The 15,226-nt window shown below is 44.0% G+C and overlaps 1 long non-coding RNA gene across 1 annotated transcript in view; it reads right to left on the bottom strand.

Annotated features, from left to right (window-relative positions):
• The window catches only part of LOC126108779 (uncharacterized), a 124,571-nt gene extending 112,140 nt beyond the window's left edge, over nt 1-12,431 (bottom strand). The window contains exon 1 of the long non-coding RNA XR_007523630.1: nt 12,082-12,431. This is a non-coding gene — a long non-coding RNA (uncharacterized LOC126108779). The remainder of the gene's footprint in view (nt 1-12,081) is intronic.
• Between the last annotated feature and the right edge of the window lie 2,795 nt (nt 12,432-15,226).

A 15,226-nucleotide genomic window follows, 5' to 3' on the forward strand; every position in this document is an offset into this window, starting at 1 on the left:
GGTTTACCGCCGCTGCCAGTTGAATCCAGTGTTGCCGGATATAGGGGGGTGAGTCAAATGAAAACCTTAAATTTGTAATAACAAATCGAAATTTCGCGCCGTTATCCTGTAAGCTGGTAAGTGTGCTACAAACAGCATATAGAATGGCCTGTAGGTGGCAGCATAGTGCAGATGCAGACATACCGTCGCAGTATCAGTATAGAGATGGCCGCCCCACTTGCGACGTGCACCAGGGAAGAACAGCGTTCTGTTATTCGGTTTTTGCGTAGTGAAAGTGTGAAACCTACTGAAATTCATCGACGAATGAAGGTTCAATACGCTGATGCGCGTTTGTCACAGCAGCAAGGCTACGAATGGAGTAGGGAGTTTGCAAATGGTGTGACTTCAGTGGAAGATGCTCCTCGTCCAGGTCAGGCACTACGAGTTGTGACTCCACAGAACATTGCAGCAGTCGAAGCCGTAGTGAAGGAAAACCGCCGAGTGACACTGAATGACACTGCAGCATGTTTACAGATTAGTCACGGGTCAGCACACCATACTGTGCATGATATGCTCCAGTTTCACAAAGTCTCTGCAAGATGGGTGCGACGGCAGTTGACGCTTTGAACGAGAAGGTGATGGCTTCCTTGCAAGAATCGTTACTGGGGACGAAACCTGGGTCCACTTCCACCAACCGGAAACGAAGAGAGCGAGCAAGGAATGGCGCCATTCCTCATCACCAAAACCAAACAAGTTTCGAACAGAACCATCAGCAGGGAAGGATATGCGGACTCTCTTTTGGGACGAAAAAGGCGTCATTTTGGAGCATTACGTGCCTAGAGGGACCACTGTCACCAGTGCATCTTACACAGATTTCCTAAAAAATCATCTGCGACCTGCAATAAAAAAAAGCGACGTGGATTGCTGTCAGCAGGTGTCCTTTTGCAACATGACAATGCAAGGCCCCACACTGCCCGTACAACAGTTGCCACAATCACAGACCTGCATTCTGAGCGCCTTCCTCATCCACCGTACTCACCAGACCTTGCCCCAAGTGATTTCCATATGTTTGGACCACTCAGAGACGGAATGGGAGACAAGAAGTTCCGTTCTGATGAAGAGGTACGCCACACGGTGAATGAGTGGTTGCACGGACTACCAAAAGAATTTTTTTCTAAAGGAATTTATGGACTTTGTAAGCGCTGGAGAGTATGTTGAAAAGTGATACAGCTTTGAAACTTCCTCGCAGATTAAAACTGTGTGCCGGACCGAGACTCGAACTCGCAGAAGTAAAGCTGTGAAGTCGTGCTTGGGTCGCTCAGGTGTTGCCGGCACGGTAGCTCAGCGTGTTCGGTCAGAGGGTTAGCTGCCCACCGTAATAAAAAAACTGAGTTAATCGATCAAAAACGAATTTCAATGGACGTCAGGGGACGTCCGCCACGAACAATTGCAACGAACCATAACGAACAAAATGAGATTAAAAAAAAAGTTAGTTGAGCGCTTGCCCGAGCGCTTGCCCGCGAAAGGCAAAGGTCCCGAGTTCGAGTCTCGGTCCGGCACTCAGTTTTAATCTGCCAGGAACTTTCTTGTCAGCGCACATTCAGATGCAGAGTGAAAATATCATTTGATACAGCTTTGTACCACTTCTGCACAATAAATAATATTTACAAAAATATTTAAGGTTTTTATTTGACTAACCCTCGTAGACAGGTTTCCCGCGGCGTCGAATACGTGGCCGTTTTTAAGACTGGAGGGAATTTTAAAAATAACACTCGACATTTTTATACTAATGTCAATTATAAGACACACCTGAATTTTGGAGGCAATTATTCGAAGAAAAAAGTGCGTCTTATTGTCCGTAAAATACAATAGTTTTTAGACGATCTTCCGATGCATAGCGTCGAAAATACGATTTTTCGTCATCACCTTTGATCCCGAATTTTTTGAAAAAGGAGGGAAACTCTAGCAAAAAGCCGACACACGTGTGTCTATTTTTTCAACACAGAACGGTCTTGGAAAAATTGATCAAAATTGGTGACGGGCATATCAGATCCTCTCCTAGCAAAGAGAGCTGCTATTCATTACAGTGAACTGGAAATTTTGTCCAAGACTTTCTGCCATTCTGTAGCCTACGATGGTCGAACGACGACTCTTACCTCTTACCTGGACTCAGGCCGACCGTCAGGGAACAATGCTATAGCGGCGCTGGTTCTCTCTGGAATATCGTTTATGTACACCGAAAGAGCATCACGGGCGCTATTACGCTGACTAGGGGAACGGGTCAGAAGCAGTGTCCTGTTAAAAAAATAGACTACTCGCCATTAAAATTGCTACACCACGAAGATGACGTGCTACAGACGCGAAATTTAACTGACAGAAAGAAGACGCAGTGATATGCAAATGATTAGCTTTTCAGACCATTCACGCAATGTTGGCGCCGGTGGCGACACCTACAATGTGCTGACACGAGGAAAGGTTGCAACCGATTTCTCATACACAAGCAGCAGTTGACCAGCATTACCTGGTGAAACGTTGCTGTGATGCCTCGTGTAAGGAGGAGAAATGCATACCATTACGTTTCCGACTTTGATGAAGGTCGGATTGTAGCCTATCGCGATTGCGGTTTATCGTACCGCGACATTGCTGCTCGCGTCGGTCGAGATCCGATGACTGTTAACAGAGTATGGAATCGGTGGGTTCAGGAGGGTAATACGGAACGCCGTGCTGGATCCCAACGGCCTCGTATCACTAGCAGTCGAGATGACAGCCATCTTATCCGCACGGCTGTAATGAGTCGTGCAACCACGTCTCGATCCCTGAGTGAACAGATGGGGACGTTTGCAAGCCAACAACCATCTGCACGAACAGTTGACGACGTTTGCAGCAGCACGGACTATCAGCTCGGAGACCATGGCTGCGGTTACCCTTGACGCTGCATCACAGACAGGAGCGCCTGCGATGGTGTACTCGACGACGGACCTGGGTGCACGAATGGCAAAACGTCATTTTTTCGGATGAATCGAGGTTCTGTTTACAGCATCACGATGGTCGCATCCGTGTTTGGCGACATCGCGGAGAATGCACATTGGGAGCGTGTATTCGTCATCGCCATACTGGCGTATCACCCGGCGTGATGGTATGGGGTGCCACCTCTTGTTCGCATTGACGGCACTTTGAACAGTGGACGTTACATTTCAGATGTGTTACGACCCGTGGCTCTACCCTTCATTCGATCGCTGCGAAACCCTACATTTCAGCAGGATAATGCACGACCGCATGTTGCAGGTCCTGTACGGGCCATTCTGGATACAAAAAATGTTCGACTGCTGCCCTGGCCAGCACTTTCTCCAGAACTCACACCAATTGAAAACGTCTGGTCAATGTTGGCCGAGCAACTGGCTCGTCACAATACGCCAGTCACTACTCTTGATGAACTGTGGTATCGTGTTGAAACTGCATGGGCAGCTGTACCTGTACACGCCATCCGAGCTCTGTTTGACTCAATGCCCAGGCGTATCAAGGCGGTTATTAAGGCCAGAGGATCTATGCACCCAAATTTCGTGAAAACGTAATCACATGTCATCTCTAGTATAATATATTTGTCGAATGAATACCCGTTTATAATCTGCATTTCTTCTTGGTGTAACAATTTTAATTGCCAGTAGTATATTGTAAACCATGAATTAATTTTTGAGTTTTTAGTTTATTACTGTTCCCATAGTTTCCTTCCTCGTTTATTATGTCATAGAAATGGCAGACAAATCGTAGGTATTATGACAACCGACCAATATTGTTTGACTGTTAACGTGCATAACTTCCTGAACGTTTGGACTCCGTAATCGCCCATCTACGTTATGGAAATATAGTCATAATAAACCTGAAGATGTGTCTACACTTAGGTGAAACCGGTAGTTGCGAATATAGCGCCTTCAGACTGCTATGCGGCTCTGGAAACACCTCATAATTGTTGACTTTTTAATTGTTATATTTTTTGATAATTCGATAGTGCGAGTTGAGTGTTGCTATTGTTATTAACTGACAAATGTCTGTTTTTCAGAATTTGTTTCAACTTCTGTCAATTGTCTGTAAAGATAACGTTTCTCTCTGCACCTCGTAAATTAGTAACACTTCTTTGGTTGTTCCAGTAACTGAGGAAAGGGAGTACAGTAGTGGCCAGGTTGTTTTTGAGACAGACGTATCTCATTCACACGCATTTGGCGACTTTTTAATGGCATGTCTCCGCGCATAGAGATCAAAGAGGTTAAAATCTACGCTGCTTCATGCAATAATCGGAGGCGCTGTGACGAAGCTGTCGGCCGATGTTATCGGGCGACCTCTGGTGATCGCGTCTCACGATCGTTGTCGGTGCCAGTCTGAACAAGCAGTGCGTGTGCATGGCAGATGGTACGTACGAATGACATGTTTCGCCGAGTATTTTGGGCGAAAGCGACCTTTTGTTGTTGTTTATCTGGTCGTATGCTCAGTTTCCACATGTAATCAAAGCACTATATGTACGAGGGGCGTTTGAAACGTCTGTGCAAAAATAAAAACTACTTACGTGTTTGGGGTAAACCTTTTTTTATTTTTCCTCATAGTCTCCTTTTAGACTTATATACATCGTCCAACGCTGTTCTAATTTCTTAATCCCTTTCGAGTAATAGGAATTGTCCAAGTCTGCAAAATAGATATTAGCTGCTGAAATCACCTCCTCGTTTGAATAAAATCTTTGTCCCGCCAGCCATTTCTTCAAATTGGGGCCAACAGTAGTCCGACGGAGCCAAGTCTGGAGAATAGAGGGGATGTGAAACGAGTTGGAATCCTATTTCCAATAATTTTGGGACCACAACTGCTGAGGTGTGTGCTGGTGCATTGTCGTGATGGAAAAGGACTTTTCTGCGGTCCAATCGCCGGCATTTTTCTTGCAGCTCTGTTTTCAAACGCTCCAATAACGATGAATAATATGCACCTGTAATAGTTTTACCCTTTTCCAGATAGTCGATGAGGATTATCCCTTGCAAATCCAAAAAGACAGTCACCATAATCTTTTCGGCCGAAGGAATAGTCTTCGCCTTTTTTGGTGCAGATTCTCCCTTGGTAACTCATTGTTTAGTTTGATGTTTGGTATCAGGAGTGTAGCAATGTATCCATGTTTCATTCACAGTGACGAAACGACAGTTAGTCCTGCAGCTTCTTCCTGAACAGCTGCAAACCACCCTTGCAATACTTCACACCATTCCGTTTTTGGTCAAGCGTGAGCAATCGCGGAACCCATCTCGCGGATAGCTTTCTCATATCCAAATGTTTGTGCAAAATATTATGTACATATTCATTCGAGATGGCCACAGCACTAACAATCTCACGCACCTTAACACTCCATCACCATATCATGGATTTTATCAATGATTTCTGGAGTCGTAGCCTCCACAGGGCGTCCAGAACGTTCAGCATCACTTGCGCCCATATGGGCACTCTGAAAATTTTGAAACCACTTATAAACTGCTCTAGATGAAGGTGCAGAGTCACTGTAATGTTTATCAAGCTTCTCTTTAGGCTCCTGAGGCGTTTTGCCTTTCATAAAGTAATGTTTAATCACCACACGAAATTATTTTTCGTCCGTTTGTTGACAATCACTGGACTTCCTTGATTCACACGAATGCCAAATCAAAAGAAATAGACCACTGTGGCTGAAAGCGTGCGTTCTTTTCAAAGATGCTAATAACTAAACATGAGCTCGATACGCGCCCGTGGTGCCATCTCTCGGACTTTGCGCGGACTTTTCAAACGCCCCTCATACAAACACGAAAGATGATATGCCATTACCAAAGTGATAGAGACATTGCGACTTTTCAATGTATGTATTACTGATGAAGTTGACAGGGAAAAATCAGTAGTATACGGACTACGTATAAGCGGCAGTGTAACAAAATAATATTGTCTTTAAGTAGTTTATTTATTACTTCACATGCTCCCATAATGACGTCAGTCAGTGTTCGAAAGCTGCTCCAGTTGCCAGACATCTCGAAGTTACAGATAATCGTCCAGAAAATCGAATAAATTGTGCCGTAATTGTGTCTCCTTTTTGTATAAGGGCGCCACATAATTCTCACAAGTAATTAGAAGTTTGACTCTCGGTTCGCAGAAAGTAGAGATGAACATCAATCAGGTCGCCGGCCGGAGTGACCGAGCGGTTCAAGGCGCTTCAGTCCTGAACCGCGCGGCTGATAGGGTCGCAGGTTCGAATCCTGTCTCGGGCATGGATGTGTGTGCTGTCCTTAGCTTAGTTAGGTTTGCGTAGTTCTAAGTCTAGGGGACTGATGACCTCACATGTTAAGTCCCATAGTGCTCGGAGCCATTTGAACCATTTTTGAACATCAGGTTCTGGGAGTAAATACGAGGCGTATTCGGAAAGTAAGGTCCGATTAGGCCCGAAATGGAAACCATTGTGAAAATCCGATGGAGCATTGCACAGATGTGTTGGGCAGTGTCTCTGTTGTGCCTGCAGATTGTTTCGCGTCGCTCTTTCCAGTTCAGAGCGCAAAGCGTTCTCGCAGAAGTGCCTAACACAACAGTGTCTCCCTGCAAGTATGTGGATATGGTGAGAGATTCCGCCAGAAGCTGTGCAGCCCACATGACATGAATTTCCCACATGACATGAATTTCCAGAACAAAATTCCGTCTCGAAATCTGGCAGAAAAACCAAAGAGATTCTGGTCATACAGAAAGCACACCAGTGGCAAGACGCAATCTATACCTTCACTGAGCGATAACAACGGTGAAGTCACTGATGACAGTGCCACTAAAGCAGAGTTATTAAATACGGTTTTCCGAAACTCCTTCACCAAAGAAGACGAAGTAAATGTTCAATTCCAATCAAGTACAACTGCCAAGATGAGAAACATAGAAGTAGATATCCTCGGTGTAGCAAAGCAGCTTAAATCACTGAATAAAGGCAGTGCCTCCGGTCCAGATTGTATACCATTGAGGTTCCTTTCAGAGTATGCTGATAAAATAGCTCCATATTTAGCAATTATACACAACCGTTCGCTCACAGAAAGTTCCCTACTTAAAGACTGCAAAATTGCTCAAGTCACACCAATACCCAAAAAGGGAAGTAGGAGTAATTACAGGCCTATATGACTAACGTCGATTTGCCGTACGGTTTTGGAACATATACTGTGTTAGAACATTACGAAGTACCTTGAAGAAAACGATTTATTGACAATTAGTCGGCACAGATTCAGAAAATATCGTTCTTGTGAAACACAACTAGCTCTTTATACTCATGAAGTAATGAATGCTATCGACAGGGGATGTCAAATTGCTTCCATATTTTTAGATTTCCAGAAGGCTTTCGACACCGTTCCTCACAAGCGCCTTCTAACCAAACTGCGTGCCTACGGAGTATCGCCTCAGTTGTGCGACTGGATTCGTGATTTCCTGTCAGAAAGGTCACAGTTCGTAGTAATAGAACGAAAGTCATCGAGTAAAACAGAAGTAATATCTGGCGTTCCCCAGGGAAGTGTTATTGGCCCCCTATTGTTCCTGATCTATATTAACGACATACGAGACAATCTGAGTAGCCGTCTTAGATTCTTTGCAGATGATGCTCTCATTTACCGTCTTGGAAAGTCATCAGATGTCCAAAACGAATTGCAAAATGATTTAGATATCTGTATGGTGCGAAAAGTGGCAATTTACCCTGAATAGAGAAAAGTGGGAAATTATTCACATGAGTACTAAAAGAAATCAGCTAAATTTTGATTACGCGATAAGGCTGTAAATTCCAGTGAATACTAAGTGATTACAATTACAAATAACCTAAATTGGAACGATCACATAGATAACATTGTGGGTTGAGGAAACCAAAGTCTGCGATTCATTGGCAAAACCCTTAGAAGGTGCAACAGGTCTACTAAAGAGACTGCTTACACCACGCTCGTCCGCCCTATTCTGGAGTACTGCTGTGCAGTGTGGGATCCGCGTCAGGTGGGACTGACGGGTGACAGCGAAAAAGTACAAAGAAGGGCAGCTCGTTTTGTATTATCGCGAAATAGGGGAGATACGTGAATTGGAGTGGCAATCATTAAAGCAAAGGCATTTTTCGTTGCGACGGGATCTTCTCATGAAATTTCAATCACCAGTTTTCTCCTCTGATTGCGAAAACATTCTGTTGGCACCCACCTACATAGGGAGAAATGATCACGATAAAATAAGAGAAATCAGGGCTCGCACAGAAAAATTTAAGTGCTCGTTTTCCCCGCGTGCCGTTCGAGTGTGGAACGGCAGAGGTGGTTCATTGAACCCTCTGCGAGGCACTTTATTGTGAATAGCAGAGTAATCACGTAGATGTAGATGTTCTTCCTTGAAGATAATTTTCACCTGAATTGGTGAGGGGCAATGAAGACGCTCCTGCAGCATTTTCCATGGAAGTGTTTGATCGCCGAGAATGCATCCCTTAATTGGCTCCCTCCGGTGTTCACTTCTGCTCACATGAACCACCGGCTACGAAGACAACATTTTGGCAGACCGGCGTAGAGAACTGGCGAAAAGCACAGGCGGCAGCTTTCTGTGACGAGGGTACTGGAATGTTTGTACAACGCCACGACAAATGTCTCAGTCGGATCGGTGACTGTTTAGAAAAGGTAGATGAAAGGCGTGGCTAACTGTTGCGAATAAAAAAAAAATTGATTTTCACTGTGGCTTTCATTTCGCGACCGATCGGACCTTACTTTTCGCATTCGCCTCGTATTTCCTTAAGCAAATTTTGTACATCTACATGGCTACTCTGCAAATCACACTTAAGTGCCTGGCAGAGGGTTCATCGAACCACCTTCACAATTCTCTATTATTCCAATCTCGTATAGCGCGTGGAAAGACCGAACACCTACATCTTTCCGTACGAGCTCTGATTTCCCTTATTTTATCGTGGTGGTCGTTCCATGTAGGTCGCGCTCAACAAAATATTTTCGCATTCGGAGGAGAAAGTTAGTGATTGGAATTTCGTGAGAAGATTCCTTCGCAATGAAAAATCCCTTTCTTTTAGCGATTTCCAGCCCAAATCCTGTATCAATTCTGTGACTCACTCTCCCATATTTCCCGATAACACAAAACGTGTTGCCTTTCTTTGAACTTTTTCGATGTACTCCGTCAGTCCTACCTGGTAAGGATCCCACAGCAGTATTCTAAAAGCGGACAGACAAGCGTAGTGTAGGCAGTCTCCTTAGTAGGTCTGTTACACTTTCTGAGTGTCCTGCCAATAAAACGCAGCTTGTGGTAGCCTTCCCCACAACATTTTCTGTGTGTTCCTTCCAATTTAACTTGTTCGTAATTGTAATATTTAGGTATTTAGTTGAATTTACGTCTTTTAGATTAGACTGATTTATCGTGTACGCGAAGTTTAACGAGTTCCTTTTAGCACTCATGTGGCTGACCTCACAATTTTCGTTATTTGGGGTCAACTGCTACTTTTCGCACCATTGCGATATTTCTTCTAAATCGTTTTACAGTTTGTTTTGATCTTCTGATGACTTTATTACTCGATAAACGACAGCGTCATCTGCAAACAATCGAAGACGGCTGCTCAGATTGTCTCCCAAATCGTTTATATAGATAAGGAATAGCAAAGGGCCTCTAACACTACCTTGGCGAACGCCAGAAACCACTTCTGTTTTACTCGATGACTTTCCGTCAATTACTACGAACTGTGACCTCTCTGACAGGAAATCACAAATCCAGTCACATAACTGAGACGATATTCTATAAGCACGCAATTTCACTACGAGCCGCTTGTGTGGTACAGTGTCAAAAGCCTTCTGGAAATCCAGAAATACGGAATCGATCTGAAATCCCTTGTCAATAGCACTCAACACTTCATGCGAATAAAAAGCTAGTTGTGTTATCACAACAACGCTGTTTTCTAAACTCATGTTGACTGTGTGTCAACAGACCGTTTTCTTCGAGGTAATTCATAAGTTCGAACACAATATATGTTCTTAAATACTGCTGCATATCGGACGTTAACGATATGGGCCAGTAATGTAGTGGATTACTCCTACTACCTCCTTGAATATTGGTGTGACCTGTACGACTTTCCAGTCTTTGGGTACGGATCTTTCGTCGAGCCAACGGTTGTGTATGACTTAAGTATGGAGCTAATGCATCAGCATACTCCGAAAGGAACCTAGTTGGTGTACAGTCTGGACCAGAAGACTTGCATTTATTATTTTATCAACTATTTTTATGCATATATTTATCACTCAGACTGAACCAGACGCTGGACCAATCCGTTGTTTGCCTTTCCTTCGTTACAGTGCTAAAATCAATGCAGTGCGCGCTCTGTCTGCATCGGCAGCCACTTGTAAAATTCCTTTGCGACACGATACGCACAACTGCTTATAATACTGGTACGTCTGCGCGCTTCTTTGGCAATCTCGTTTATAGCAAACAGCGAATCTGAGAAACATGGGTTTAGAAAACATCGTTCCTGTGGAACACAACTAGCTCTTAATTCACATGAAGTGTTGAGTGCTATTGACAAGGGATTTCAGATCGATTCCGTATTTCTGGATTTCCGGAAGGCTTTTGACACTGTGCCACACAAGCGGCTCGTAGTGGAATTGCGTGCTTATGGAATATCGTCTCAGTTATGTGACTCGATTTGTGATTTCCTGTCAGAGAGGTCACAGTTCGTAGTAACAGACAGGATGTCATCGAGTAAAACAGAAGTGATTTCAAGCGCTCCCCAAGGTAGTGTTACAGGCTTTTTGCTGCTCCTTATCTATATAAACGATTTGGGAGACAATCTGAGCAGCCGTATTCGGTTGTTTGCAGAAGACGCTGTCGTTTATCGACTAATAAAGTCATCAGAAGATCAAAACAAACTGCAAAACGATTTAGTAAAAATATCGCAATGGTGCGAAAAGTGGCACTTGACCCTAAATAACGAAAAGTGTGAGGTTATCCACATCAGTGCTAAAAGGAACTAGTTACATTTCGGTTACACGATAAATCAGTCGAATCTAAAAGCCGTAAATTCAGCTACATACCTAGGTATTACAATTACGAACAACTTAAATTGAAAGGAACAGCCGGCCGGGGTGACCGAGCGGTTCTAGGCGCTACAGTCTGAAACCGCGCGACCATTACGGTCGCAGGTTCGAATTCTGCCTCGGGCATGGATGTGTGTGATGTCCTTAGGTTAGTTAGGTTTAAGTAGTTCTAAGCTATAGGGGACTCATGGCCTCAGATGTTAAGTCCCATAGTGCTCAGAGCCATTTGAATCATTTTTCTTGGAAGGTACACACAGAAAATGTTGTGGGGAAGGCTATCACAAGCTGCGTTTTATTGGCAGGACACAGAAAATGTAACAGACCTACTAAGGAGACTGCCTACACTACGCTTGTCCGTCCTCTTTTTAGAATACTGCTGCGCGGTGTGGGATCCTTACCAGACAGGACTGACGGAGTACATCGAAAAAGTTCAAAGAAAGGCAGCACGCTTTGTATTATCGCGAAATATGGGAGAGAGTGTCGCAGAAATGATACAGGATTTGGGCTGGAAATCGCTAAAAGAAAGGTGCTTTTCGTTGCGACGGAATCTTCTCACGAAATTCTAATGACCAACTTTTTCCTCCGAAATCGAAAATAATTTTTTGACACCAACCTACATAGGGAGGAACGATCACCACGATAAAATAAGGGAAATTAGGGGCTCGTACGAAAAGATGTAGGTGTTCATTCTTTCCGCGAGCTATACGAGATTGGAATAATAGAGAATTGTGAAGGTGGTTCGATGAACCCTCTGCCAGCCACTTAAATGTGATTTGCAGAGTATCCATCTAGATGTACATCGTTTCCATACGTCTTTCGGTTACCTCGACGAGTGTTCTGTGAGGAAGGCCACCCGGCCACAAAGTTAAACAATAACAATAAAACTTGCCAAACCCGCAGAAATGCGGATCCCGTACTAGGCATGACAGACGCAGCCTAGGGGAGAGTAAGAGAGAATCAGAAATTGTAGCATTAAGCGGATTTTGTCAAGCTTGGCGCTGGTTAGCGAATGGTGGTCGAGTGTAGAGCATTGTTGTTTAGGCGCTGTGCTCACCTGGTGTTTGTCCTCGCGGTCCAAAGACGCTGAAATTCTTCACTCCTCGTCTGCGTCCGCCTTGAATCTGCCTGAATTTCCAAAGCACACTTTCTGCACTGTCGGTCCACTGCCCATCTTCACGGAGTTCACCACTTGCTAGGGTCTCGAGGTCGACAGCTACATTCCGGACCACGTACAATATGGTCACTGCCCCGACATGAGAATCACCATAAAGTGTCGGGTGGGATGTACGGATTTAACTGGACCTATTCCGACTGCCTTTCTGCGTCTTCGCGATGACGCCGAGCGCTCGGCAGACGGGATGCGACGCTTCCGTGAGGCACGAACCGAACCCACCGTCGTGAGGGTTGAAGGCGCACTGGGCTGCTGGGGTGCAGAAGTACACCTCTGCCCAACTTGGCGCTTGCAGCGCTCTACTGCGGTAGACAGCGTAACCACGTGGACCGCGCGAGATCACACAGTTTGCCATCTCGCCTGAGAGAGGCGCTGCGGTCGCTTGATGCCTCGTTCACCCCGTTTACGTGGGTTTCCCAAAGCCGGACTTCGTAAACCGTTTTCTCAAAATTACTCAAAGACCTTGGAAAAAATAACTAGACTCACTGATGGCGCTGCAGTCTCGGGATAATTTGAACCTTCGGCTGGACGCCATGATAGTGGTTGTAGTCTGATGTGTAGTGTAGTATTGTTGTTTACGAAGACCCTGATTCAACGTTGTATGTTTGTTGGGACGTACACACAGTATTTGTTACTCGTAATTCTACTGTCTGTACATTCAAATCAAAAGAAGTACAATGGTGAAGAGTTGTGCAGCGATTAATTGTACAAATAAATTCGAGAAAGGAACGAATATTCACAGGTATGCGAATATTTTGAGTTGTTTTGTATGTCAGTGCGCTTGCTTAAGAAATGTTTTTGTAACACGATATTAGCATAATGTCTGTGCATCTATTTGCAGGTTTCCTTTCTCAAAACCACAGCTGTTACAAAAATGGTTACACGCTGTCAGGAAGCAAGATTTCCGACCGACAGAATACCGTTTTACATGTTCTGATCATTTTGAAGAAAGTTGGCTTATCGGTAGTGTTTTCATGGTCTAGGTTAGGTTGAAACTTGATAATTTGGTCGTGAGTTGCCAAAGCACTATGCCATATGCTTCTCGTCATAAAATCTAAAGCAAGGTAGAGTCAGAAAATATCTATTAACATAGTGGGCAAATCTTCGAGTATTTTGATGCATTTTGCGTACATCTATCGTAAATGAACTACGAAAAATGCTAGGGGAACAGTACATAACTTTTAGCGACGGCAGATTCCACGTAGTACGTAAGATAAATTCATAAACAGTGACTAGTTGCTGTTTGTTCATAAATTAAAAACTATATTGCAGTAACGTATTTAAATGAGGCATTATGTTTGCGACCTAACTCAAGCGAAGGCATTTTATAACCAAAAGCGATGTATAAACATTCGAACTCCGCGCGTCAGTTTACCACTCTAATGGCCGCCGGCCAGCTATTCAATTTGTCCGCTCTTCACAGTCGACCACTCGTGCGGTTGTGGGGGCCTGAAATTACTTCGGGGTTTTCAGGCAAACACTTCAAAATCGATTCTAGGAATCCGCTTCGAGTTGTCGATTTTCCAATTCTGCGATCGATTTTCGCTCGCATGTAAACGCAACCCTTTTTGAAAAGTGCTTGGGCCTTCGTCTTGTTCTTAAAAATTTTCGGCCAATATGGAGGGAGTGGCTTTTTCTACAGTGAAGGGTAAGTAGAAATATTAGCCTGAGGCTCGCCTAATTCACGAGAAACAGCGACAGTGCTAACTAAATCGGATACTGTAACTCATGTTTTCTAGCCCCCAAATTTAACTGGCAAGTAATCCGCTTCAGACCATAACGTGTAAACTCGACAGCGAAAAACGGTTTCCGAAATTCGGTTTTCGTCTTTCGTAATATGTGTCGCATGAAAACTTAGAGATTGTCAGAAACGGGGGTCTCCAAAATGGGAGGGCCGCATCCAATCGGCGAAGGGATTTAATTTGGCCTGCGTTCGAGTGACAGGCTTTTTATACGTAGCGCTCGATTCTTCTCTGTTGTTTAAGACTAACACAGACCAAGTCACTAGCAAGTAGACTTCAGCAAGTCGGTACTTCAGCAAGTTGTTTGACGTGGAGACACCCACAGCAAATGGACTTGCAGAAGTAACTTCCTGCTTCTTACTTCAATTACTTTCCAGTTGCTGTAAGTTTTCCTCAAACTTGTAGAAGTTTTTTGCGTTCAGTACTGGAACGAAAGTGCCAATGTTGAAAACGGGAAGACAGATCAACCGGAACAAAAGTACCATTCGAACAGCTAAACATGTGTAATGGGCCGCCATAGCCAAGGAAAAGCGAAATTAATTTATGGATTATTTTGCTTCACCCTAAGGAAGAGCAGAATAGCTGTACAGCGTCTTTAAATTTTAAATTTTCGATTAGGAAGATAAACATATTTGCCAAGATCGCTAATAATACCCATTAATCTCGATAATCGATGTTATCATTTTCAGACCTTGATGGTAACGATTATCGAAACCGGTTATTGGGAACGTAGAGTAAATATCTCTGGAGTGAGCATTCACGTGCGCAGAACAGACTTTGTGTTGTCAACATACACTGCCGGCCTGGTCACGTGTTCTCGGGACGTCGTGTGTTTGTCCGTATAGCGCCCTGTATATTTAGAATGTCACTACATCCCTAGTGCAGACGGATTGTTTTCCTACGTGTCGTTGATTATTTATATATGTTGCGCAGACATTTTAACAGTATCCATTTATACCGGGAATAAACCAGCTACGTAACTTTTAAAGGCAAGTGATATTACATCCTGCTTCTTTGCGACAGGTGTCACAGTTCAGATGCACTCGATTTTTGGTAGTTTTCGGTTTGATACGGCACTTTATAGTATTACACAGCCTGACGTACATTTTTTGCAGTGATAGTCTTGCAAAACGACTTGACAGTACGCTAGTACTTTTGCAAGTGTCCGAAAAACACCGACTGTGCCACACATTAGCGATTATATCCCTGCTAATTCGTCCTTTTTTCTGCTATTTCTGCATATTTAATTTCTCGTTTTTGCGACCTAAAGCACAATTTTTCTTACT

Source organism: Schistocerca cancellata, chromosome 11 (assembly GCF_023864275.1).
Source record: "Schistocerca cancellata isolate TAMUIC-IGC-003103 chromosome 11, iqSchCanc2.1, whole genome shotgun sequence".
NCBI classification, from domain to species: domain Eukaryota; kingdom Metazoa; phylum Arthropoda; class Insecta; order Orthoptera; family Acrididae; genus Schistocerca; species Schistocerca cancellata.